Raw genomic sequence first — 12,080 nt, 5'->3', positions numbered from 1 at the left:
GCATGTAAGGGAATTTTTAGTTGGACAAAAAGTCTTAGTTCAGTCTTATAGGTTGTCCAATAAACAAATGAAACTATGTCAAAAGTTCTTCAAGAGATAAAGCAGCCCTGTACGTATAAGAACACTAGCGCGCGCAAATACAGTTGAAATTGAGACTGTGACATCAGGAAAATCTTTAGGACTCCATCATGTGAGCCACCTCAAGCCATTTATAGAATAAGTAGGAAGAATTAAAAAGAGCTTGTATGGCGAAAGTAAAGTATATTGTATATAGTTAGCAATGAAGTTACGTTATCACACTGAAGGGATATGTAGATTTATCAATATTTTCTGTGCTATTGTCAAGTTAAAAGGGGTACTACAGTGCATAAAAAGGGCAGGATGTCGAGGGTGAGAAAATTAGGGTATGTTTCTTTGTGTAGGCTATAGCCATGTGCACAGCAAACTGAGCGTACAATTTAAAATGTGTTTGGAGTTTAAGATGTGCTATCTGTCCATGAAAGAATAAAGTAAAAATGAGAAACGTGTGGTACTGCAAAAATGTTGTAAAGATGTGTGAATAGGTAAGTTTGTTACCCAATTGCTGTGGAACGTATTAGCAGAGAACATCAGCATTTTGAAAAAATTTTAGAACTACTTCATGGAATGAGCGTCTATTTTTCACGTTTAGTAAGGGGATCAGAAATGAGTGACTTGGTAGTAGCGATTTGCGGTGACACGCAGGTGTGTCGTCCAAGTATGATTTGTCTCCATTCAGAGAAACGGGAGTTCACTAGGTGGCCTGCTCCACGTGGCTACGCGAGAGAGCTCTGTTATTTGTATATGGAAGTGTTGTATTTATGCTGTTCAGAGAGATGGAAGAACTATGTACATGGTGGCCAGTTCTGAGGAATACCATATGAGCGAACTGAAATATTATTTGAGTGTTATAGCGACATGAAATGGAAGTAATAAGTGGATATAGACACGTAAAAATTAATAAAGGAAAGTAAGATATGCATTCAAAGCACATTACATCGTTGGTAATACATAAGGGCATGGCAGTCATGCTGATGAGCAGTGATTTTATATAATTACTAAAATCTTTACATTTGCAGGTACCACTAGCAAAATAAAATGTAACTTTATTGACATAAAAGGAAGAGTTAACGACAGATAAAGTTAATAGCAGCAGCTACAGAAAAAGTACAAAGAGAGAAGGTATAACTGAGTAAAGACATGAAAGAAGGTATTTGACAGTATGATTAAAGAAAGTATCAGTAATTTTGTACTAAGCTTGCTATGTAGTTTATGATTGACATCTTGGGTTGTCGGGTGTTCTGCCGGATATCAGCGTCGTACTTGCACGATATTTCGGTCACGTAGCTTGTAACCTTCATCAGGTGCGACCTGAGACTGCTCCTCGAGTGGACCTGGTCCAGTATTTATGCCTATGGCCTTCCCCCTCCACCAATGGCTGCAGGCGCTTCCTCTGTGGTCCGCGGCCATTCCCTGCGACCTGCTGGAGCGTTGCTGCTCCGTTTTCCGTCCGCTGGGGTTCTAGGTGTTCCCTCTGCGGTTCGCGCCCTCCAAACCCGCTCCTGGGGGTTTCATCTACGGTCTGGGGTACCAAGCGTTCCCCCTGCGGACCGCGCCCGCTCACCACGACCTGTTGGAAAGTTGCCGCTCCGTATCACCCACACTTTTCAACACATACGCAAACGACATCCCCCTGTCACCGCATGCCAGGATAGCCCAATTCGCGGATGACACAGCCTTCTACACGAGTGGCAGGCAGCACCACTCAAACATAGCACGCCTCCAAAGGCAGCTAGACATGGTAGCAGACTGGTGTAGGGGAAACAAAATGACATTAAACGCAGACAAAACTACAGCTGTCTATTTCACAAGAAAGCGGCCGGTACTCAGAAACCAGCTGTCCCTAAACGCCCAGGAGTTACCGTGGAGAGATTCCGTGAAATACCTGGGCGAAACACTAGACAAAAAAATGTTGTTTCACCATCACATCGGGGAAAAGCGGAAGAGAGGTATAAACCTCGCAAAAGCCCTCCTGCCCTTCTTCCTCAGCAGGGAGATGTGGATGGAAACAAAAAGAACACTATACAAAACAACAGTCCTCCCAGCACTAACGTACGGGTGTTCTGCGTGGGGGTGCAAAACAAGGTACTAAGGTGGATTCTGGACGCCCCACCATGGACACCCGTACGAGAGTTCCACGAAACAGTGGAAATCGAGATGATACAAGACACAGTTAAAAGACTAGTAACAACACTATTTGACAAACTAGAAGAAATTAGAGAAAACTGTAGACAACTCAGGGGCACAGGTACTGTGATACCCCGAACGTGGCACAGGCAGAGAGTGCCACGCCAAATCATACAAGACCCCATAGATTAGTAAGCAATAGTGAAAAGCCTAATAGTTTAATAAGATTTCGTTTCTTAGTCCAGTAGCACTCCCCTTAACATAATATACCCTTTTATTGTCCTTGAAAATCCTTGCTCCCTTGTTGGGAAGCAATAGGGAACAGAAATATGTTTAAATTGTTTTTGCCTTGATTAGTAGTTAAATTTTTCTAGCAGATTGTGCTCCCTTGTTGAAACCAAACAGTGTTAGATAAATGTGTAAACCGAGATACCCCTGGGTTACCGTTTTTGTACCCAAGCAACTTAGCGTAGGACCAAAACTAAATATAAGATGTAGTGACTAAGCCCCCCTCCCCCCCCCCCCCTCTCTGTCGGCTGCGCGACCACCCTTAGCTACATACAGTAAACTAGAGTAAACCACACTTGGCTAAATGGTTTGAGAATAAATGTTAAAGTGAGACGCAGACCAATGAATGTACGACGTCCGTACCCAGCGGGCAAGCGGCGGAAAACAACGAGCACAGCGGCCGCCACGGAACGACGACCACATCTCGCCGAGCGGCCGACTGGCGCAACTCCACAAAAGGAAAGCAGTGGGAAGCAGCACCCGCTGCACCCACTGCACAGAACCAAACAACTAAAACCCACGCCTCATAAATCGAGAATGGTCGGGGGCCGCAAGACCATGCCCTCCAAAGCCAACGATTTGTTTTTGTCAGTAAAAATTAATCACAGAGAATAACAAAACCAGACCACACACAAATACACGTAGATTCGGCGAAGCTGAAGGAACTGTAAACACCACGTGACACACACACACACACACATTATATATATATATATATATATATATATATATCTCCCGCTCCGTTTTTCGTCCGCTGCGGCTCTGGATGTTCCCTCTGCGGTCCACGCCCACCAGTTCCACTTCTGGGTATTCCATCTTCGGTCCGTTGCGCCTGGCAGTCCGTCAGGGGCTCGTCTTCCATCTCCATGTCTCTGGTTCTTCTGTTTGTGTAGTGTTGCAGCTGGCCCCGTTGCTCCTTTAACAATTCCAGAGCCAGATCCCAGGCTCTGCTTAGCTGGTACCCTGTGTCACGGTTCATAAGATCGTCAGCCATTTTAATTTCTATCGATTCTCTTATAACACTGTCCCAAAATCTGGGTGTTTGTGCTAGAATCTTGGTATCATCATACTTCATGGCATGATATAGTTCTAGACAGTGTTCAGCAATGGCTGACTTAGTCACCTGTCTTAATCTAGTGTGCCTCTGATGTTCTTTGCACCTGATCTCCACAGTTCTTGTCGTCTGGCCAATGTAGGACATGCCACATTGACAAAGTATATTGTAAATCCCTGGTTTTCGTAACCCCAGGACGTCTTTGACACTCCCCAGCAGTCCCCCGATCTTGTTGGATGGACAGAAAAAACACTTGATATTGTGTTTACGGAGGATCCTACTGATTCTGGCAGAAATAGAGCCAGCATAGGGAAGATATGCCACCTTCTTTGCTTCATCTTGGTCTTCTTCAGGAACCTGTGGTACAGTGGCTAGTTGGAGCGCCCTCTCAATTTGTCTGTCCGTGTATCCATTCTTGGATAAAACTGTTTTGAGACGTTCTATCTCTATAGGTAGATTCTCTTGGTCTGACAGTTCACGTGCTCTGTGGACCAAAGTCTTCAGAACCCCATTCTTCTGTGCAGGGTGGTGACAGCTGCTGGCCTGCAGATATAAATCAGTGTGTGTTGGTTTTCGGTACACACTGTGGCCAATTGATCCATCTGCTTTCCTCTGGACTAGTACATCCAGAAATGGCAGCTGGCCATTCTTCTCCAGTTCCATGATTGTCCACAGGAAGCAAGCCGAAACATGATATGAAGAAGAGGTCCGCCTAATCATTCATTTGTGTATGTTTGTGCAGACATGCACTTTCTTGTTCACAGATATTCACGACGACATCCACGACGAAACCAAGAGCCATGAGATTGGATGGTCTTGTGATACCCAATGACAGTGTAGTACTTTGAATAGGGTTGTAGTTAGACTAGTATAAACATCCTACTGGCCACTAGTTTAACAAGTAGTATTTGCAATTATTAACATTGGGATCTCATGATCATAATTCTACTGTTATGTGTACTTTTTCATAGGTATACATGTGCTGACATATTTAATAATTAAATCACATAGGTTGAGGAATATGTTCTTTTATAATTAACATTAACTTTGTACATGATGTTTTGATCAGAATAATAAGACTAAATAAGTGAGCATCTTGGCTGATTGTACACCTAGAACAATAATAAATGTAAAGATAAATGAACTTACTGGTGAGCATACATATACCAGAAAAATGTCAATGATCTTGTGTCATGTATTTTATAGTATTTGTGTAAATTGGAAACTAATTGTATGTATTAGTGGATACAGGATTGAAAAACGAAAAAACTTTTGCGAGACACACGGGAAGCAACAACGTTATGTGCGGATGCACAGCTGCAGAGAAAAGCGGCAGCAAGGGATGCCCTCCATAAGCCAAAGCTATGTTACAGACGTGGACAAACAGCAGGCCTATTCAAATGCGACTACCTGAAGATCTCGTGCGGCACAGGTGACGACTGAACAGGTAGTGCGGCAACCTGCAGCAGACCTGTTGGGTCAGGTCAAGATGGGTGTTTAAACGGCCACTAATGACTTGTCTCCATTGTTGTGCTACACAGTGGAGACGAGATAAACAAACTGCACACATGATACAGTTAGTTAATCCTACAGTGCAATTTCTAATAGCTGTACAGAACTGTGAACACTATTTGCTTTTCCTTCTGCTGGTCTCTGACAGACAGACTAATAAACATCACAATCTGTAGTAGTCAGTCACCTGGCACTGACTTCTGAGGAATCTGACACACACACGACGACCCAAGTTCCATGTATAATGTCACCAAACAGATAACCGACCTGTCCACAATTACCGATATCCTTATCTAAAATGGAACATTTATATCAAGAGAAAGAAGCGAGATGAAGGACAGAAGAATAGGAAAATAAACACAGTAAACAGAAGAAACATGAACTGAAGACTAGATACCATTACACTTCTCTTAGCTGATGCAGAAGATTTTTAGGTGACCTATAAAGATCCTACCTGACTGTGCCTCCCTCATACTATGTGCAAATTCGATGAAAACTTGGCTGTTTCAAAACATACACCCACTTACCTTGCTGTATATTCCAAGGACCTTCCACATCATCAACTCTGTGAGAGACTTGTAACCTGACCATGAACAATGGGCTGAGGGTCCAAAGATGGACTTGCAGTGCCACCATAACTGACCACAAACAGTTGTTGAAGCATTCATCGCTTTATAAACTTCACAAAAAAACTGTAGCTCCCATCCCTGCACACAAATGAAGACGAAAGTGTGTTGTGAAATCCGAATCAGTGTGTGACTCTAGATCAAAAAAGCCATTTTATTTAATGAATACAGAACAGTTACACCCACAAACTAACAGTTTCCAATATATTTACCATTTTTGTAAACATCTTGTACTTATTTTTCAGCGTAGTCTTAAGAAACTATTTGTGTATTTATTCATGTAAAATTATTGTTTGTCATTCTGTGTGATAATGATCCTATATGCTTCAACGTTTTTAAATATTTGTGTATTTATTCATGTAATATTATTGTTTGTCATTCTGTTTGATAATGATCCTATATGCTTCAACGTTTTTAATTATTTCTGTATTTATTTATGTAAAATTATTGTTGCTCATTTTCTTTGACAATGATGCTATGGGTTTTAAAGTTTTAATGTAGTACATTTTTATACACTGTGAACAAGAACATTAGTTGAAATTGGTGGTCGATCTGAAGTCTTATTAAAAAAAAAATAGTTCTCACTGTAAATGTAAATGCAGTCTGTGAAAGAACGCTTTAGAACATAAGATTTGTGAAATGTTCAAAGAGTGTACATGTTAGGGAGACACTAGACTTGGGCAATCAGTTTGTGAAATGATTTTTTTAGTGTAAGCCAAGAGCATAAACATCACCAAGTAAAATTACGCAGGATGTTTCACAGAATTTTATGTAATGTATAATGACCAATAGTTAACATCTAGAATAATTGACATAACTGCTTGTTTTGCATATTAATGGCTAAATGAAGCACATGTAACTTATTGAAAGGCTACCTTGAAAAGACTGGGATACATTAATATTTCTTGCCTCAACCTATGTCTTCGGGATGGATGAATGACAGAGAGCATGGGCCTTAAGTCTAAAGAAAGATGGGAACCGCCATTATTTAAAGAGCATAAAAAATTTGTAATGTTAGTTAAATTTCTTTTGATAACATGGGTTATTTTCCATGTTATTGTATATTCCAATTGTCATGTCTCGAAAAATTGTTCCAAACATAAGGAGTAGACAGATTAAATAATAAACATGCACTACATAAATTTATGGCAGTAAGCCCATGAATGAATGCAGAATTACTGTAGAAGAACATATCATGATTCGATTGTCCCTCTGCCCTCGTATTCTTATTAGTGAGGTTGTACAGACAATTGTTGGTTATAGTATTTTGTACTGGATGGGATAATACTACGAGAATTACACTACCATAGTACAAAATAGTTCATTAGGTGGTGGTGGTGTTGTAAGGTGGATATAATTTCGAGCGCCTCGTGGGATAGCCACGTGGTCTAAAGCGTCCTGTCACGGTCCATGCGGCTCTTCCCGTTCAGAGGTTCAAGTCCTCCCTCGAGCATGGGTGTATGTGTTGTCTATAGTGTAAGTTAGGTTAAGCCTAGGGAACGATGACCTAAGCAGTTTAATCCCATAAGACCTTACCACAAATTAAATATAATCTCGCACCTTACAAGCACTAATCTACATACTTTGCCATGATTTTCAACGAGAATTAGGTATTATTTGATAGGTTGTACATTGTATATATGGATATTTAAAGAAGACTGACATTGTCATATACACCTTGTAAATAGTTGTTAGCAATTATTGCATGAAAGGTCATGGAGTGTCTTTATTATCAAACTGGTGTAGTGAATGATTGCCTGTACTAGTAGAGGTTGGAATGCCAGTGGAAATGAAACGGCAGGCGTAACTCAAGCCCTGGGTGGAACAGCCCGCACAGGTGTGTCGGTCCTGCGTGACACAGGAAGTAGCCAGGACTGACGGTCAGGGCACCTGAGTGCTGCAGCACGATGCAGCGGCGGCCGGCCGGTTTTGTAGTGGGACTGGAAAAATAACCGGATAATACTTCGGAAACTCTGAAAACGTTGGACACAGCAGAGAGGAACGAGGAAGCGTTACCTCGGCAATCACGCAGGTTGGGTTATTTCCGAGGATTTTTGCTCTGAGAAGCGTACCATAGTATGAATTCCTAATTAACGGGGATAGGTATTTCCTCGCAAACTTTTCGCGCTGGACGACAAAAGACTAAAATATGGGCGGTCGGCGTTCGGAAAAATCTGTAGAAAGGGAGAATATTCCGTGGTTTCGATAATATGATTTGCCTTCTGCAGCTACGAGGGAGGGGAGCCGAGCTTTGCTGGGAAGGCAGTGGTGTAGAGAACGAAGTCTTCCGTTTTGAGCGCCTGTGTCTGATAGTCACTCAGTATCAGCTTTGTTGCTACAGACGGACATGCTGTCTTTGCTCTTAGGAGATTTTTCAGTTAGAATGATTAGGCACTGTACTGTTGCGAACTTATACGATTCTGGACTTCGCCTCCGGGTTGGAAGTCGTCGTTGAGTACGCAGCGTTCAGTGATAGAGAGCACTTCTACTGCCTATACTCATATTGAGAAGTTATCTGAACTCCGTCCTTGTGTCCGGGAGTTCGCGTTTCTCGTCTGTAGAACACAGAGAGAAGACGACAGTAGCCTATTAGATTATACTATTCAGAGGACAGTCTTCTGCCGTCCTGGTGTTTGAATGAGTTTTTTTTATATTTTGTGGCTGGAGTTGTTCTGTCGTCGCAGACGTGTACAAGAACCATTACTCCGACGCACCGGACACAGTACATGTGGTGATATTGCTTATTGCTTCGGCTTATTAGGGCTATAAAGCTAAACAGCTGTGACCACGTAACTTATTTCCACTGAGGTTGCACACCACTGTAGATCATCTTTGAAAAGTAGTGTCTTCTAGTGTTTGGCACGTAGACGATGTCAGTCATCTCGCGTTATTTATATTACATTACGTAGCCATAAAAATGGCGAGAGTTGGGCAACTGATCAATCATATTATTTGGGAAATTCATTTGTATCTCTTTATGGTTCAAATGGCTCTGAGCACTATGCGACTAAACTTCTGAGGTCATCAGTCGCCTAGAACTTAGAACTAATTAAACCCTACTAACCTAAGAACATCACACACATCCATGCCCGAGGCAGGATTCGAACCTGCGTCCGTAGCGGTCGCTCGGCTACAGACTGTAGCGCCTAGAACCGCACGGCCACTCCGGCCGGAGTATCTCTTTATGTCCATTGGACATTGATACACAAACATTTGCAATATATAAAGGGGTTTTAACCTAAAATAAATATATAAGCAGAAACAGCATTTTTCATTTTGTAGTTACTAGTTACCTTAATCATTTATTTATGTTTATGTTATAATTTATATGATAAAGCGCAAGAAGGAGGAGATAGTATCACCATTAAGAGATCCTAAGATCTGCTTCAAGGTTTAGTCAGGCAGGGCCATATCTTCATTTTCGCGTTCAGTATTTTTCTTTGCGCACATTCATTTTTACACCCGCCAAGAGTAGCATCTTGGAGGGTCTCAACAAAAGCTAACATATTTGAAAATAAGTATGTGATCACAAGAACAGTAAAAAGTTTTAGGCGTAATTTCCGTTCCGATAATTGCGCTTGCCTTTTACAGAACTGAATAAACGTACTCGTTGACGATGGCACAAAGGTATTGAAATATTTTTAGAATCGAAAAGCAAAATTGCTTGCATGATAGGCAGACCTTGTAAGGTCTCTAGCCTATTTTTGTTAGCCGATGAAAGTGATGCGGATTCTTTTTCTGTTCAGTGAGTCATACTTCAGTCTGAAAAATATCCAGTTTACAAGTATTAAGTCTTTAATAGTCGATACGTTACGCCACAGAGATTCTGAATACCAACAATAAGGTCTTTGGTTGTCAGTAGCATTGTCGTTGCCAGTGTAGCATTCGAGAGTATTAAATGAGGGAGTCTGTTGTCGGTCACGCTGTTGGGCGAGCTGCGAATAACTGGCTGAACACAGTGGTGTAAATGCAGAGGATGTTGATTTTTGTAAATATGGTTTGTAAACGTCGATTTTGTAAGTGTGAAGATATTCAGGTAATGCTGCTGCTGGAGTGTTTGCTTGAGCGTAATTTATGTTGAGTTTAAGAAAGGTGAATTTTCGGCATGATTGTTCTTTATTGATTCAGGTCGGTTAGTTTGTCTACACGAGATTGAACATAATCATCTGCTCACATGGCTTGGACTCTGAATCATAGATTCAATACTCGTATACCATTTCATTAACGAGTAACGTGCAGAGTTATATTTTTTACAAGAAGTAAATTTGTAAAGATTGTTGTAATCGTTATAAGTCAGTTTCATAATATAATTTTTAAATGCTAGTTTCTTTTTTATCATTCAGTAGGTTCAGTTTCTTTCACCGTCCCCTTACTAAAGTTATTATTACTGAGTGTCATTGCATTGCACTTAACAGAACACACTTACCCAAAGCTTAAAATGTCATTTGCTTAGAATAGATGTTTTTCCTTCAATTTACCTGGGCAATGTTTTGTTTAGGTGGTTTGCAGCTGCACTGCATTCCACTTGCGAGCAGTAGCGAGTTTCTGATGCCACAAGGTAAGTTACGAAAGATTGTTAGGGCCAGTTTAACGTCACTGTTAGGTCACAGTAAGATTATTTACAATCACGCATTGCATTTCACATTATCATCAGGATCAGTTCAGTTAAAGTTTAATTCATATCTCATTTCCTTTGTCAGACACTCTTGTAAAATGCAGTGTTACACGTTCGCGTGTCATTCAATATTCGGAGTTTTACTTAAGCAGTTTGGGTTCGTAAGTTTTCAGGGTATTTCAACAGTACCATTTTGAGCATTTATTCTTTCAAACTTAGCTTGTAATTTTATGCAGGGTTTTTACTTTGTTAGTTTTGTGAGTGAGAATGGCAAGGCACGTACTGCGATTTCACACATTGTTTTACTACTGTTCACTGCACTGCACAACACAGTTTCACAGGATAGTTTCTTTAGTACACAGTTTTTGTTTTTATAATTATTTTTATAAAAAGTTAATTGGAATCCAGTTACATAATTTCAGAAGGATTCGGAAACTCTTTTCATCAGAGTGCGTTTACGTAAGCATACCACTTGGATTATTCAGTTGAAAGAATATTGACGTTAAATACAAACACACACGAATATTAAGACTAGGTAACCACCTGAATTTCGACAGTTTAGTGTGTAGTCACGGGTAATGTTAGAGCTTCAAAATGATTATTAGTGGTATCTTCACTGGTTTGCAATGAATCAACATTTGTTTCTCACTGTACTATTATACTTTCAACTTAAAAAAGAAATTAACATTCTCCTTGATGGTGCTGCAGAGAATGCTATGTTAGTCAACATCTGAATATCTTACAAAACAAATCAATAGAGTGTGGCTTCCAAGCTCACAATTAAAGCTGTCCGCCGTGACTTTCCTGTGAGTTCGCAAAGCGTAGCCACATGCGGTTAATGTCGTAGTAAATGCGCTTGTTCTCTTGGAAACAGATGTTGGAGGTACGCGTCATAAGTTAGCAGGGGATATCGACATCGCATGATTAATCACCGGATATGGGCTGTAATGTAAAATCGATAACCGGTTGCGGTACGGAGCGGCAGACAAAGGAGCTGTGCAAAAACAATTCGCGAGTAAATTAGTGCACTCTGAAGCTGAATATTTCAGCCTCATTAACTACCGGAACTAGCAGTGACTCGTGTTTGCACTTCAGCTCCAGTAGATGTCCCATTTTAAGGCAGTCCGGAAAGGTGATGAGCAATGCGAGAGTTATGCTGACGCGGTGAGACTGCTGCCTGGTTGTCGATATTACTACAATAAACATATACGTCACTATAGTGCACATAAATCAGTCGAAACCAGTGCGTTGACAAGTTTCAAGCTGCATAGACAGATAATTAAAATACGAGGTTCCTTGAAGTGTCTTTCGACCAAAGTTACACATACACATGAGGATGAGCGAGCACAAATAGAATATGAACCGATATAGCAGACTCAGTGAATAATCAGCTGAGAGAAATCGGATAAGTTAGCCACTCTGAGAAACATTAAAATTTTCTTCCATGCAATTTGTGAATGTAACGTGGTACCACATAGATCTGTAAAATGTGTTATATAATACTGTTAATTTGGCTCAAATTGAGGAAGATTATCATATATTGTGACGTATCGAGACCGATGTAACGCAGGCACTGCGAAATGGTGACTTGTTTCTGCGTATTAAATATCTTTCTCACTATGTTAGAGGGCTTCATGTCGGAATTGGAGTTGGACACAGCTACGCTACGACCACGACAATAGAGTTTACATGAATCCAGTTATAACTTTCATTCTTCCACTGATATTCACTCAAGTTTAGCCTTCAGGCTCTGTTTCTACATCAGCTGATTTAAGATTAT

The sequence above is a fragment of the Schistocerca americana genome, chromosome 2 (assembly GCF_021461395.2).
Source record: "Schistocerca americana isolate TAMUIC-IGC-003095 chromosome 2, iqSchAmer2.1, whole genome shotgun sequence".
Classification (NCBI taxonomy): Eukaryota; Metazoa; Arthropoda; class Insecta; order Orthoptera; family Acrididae; genus Schistocerca; species Schistocerca americana.
Note: the sequence above shows the minus strand (reverse complement) of the source record.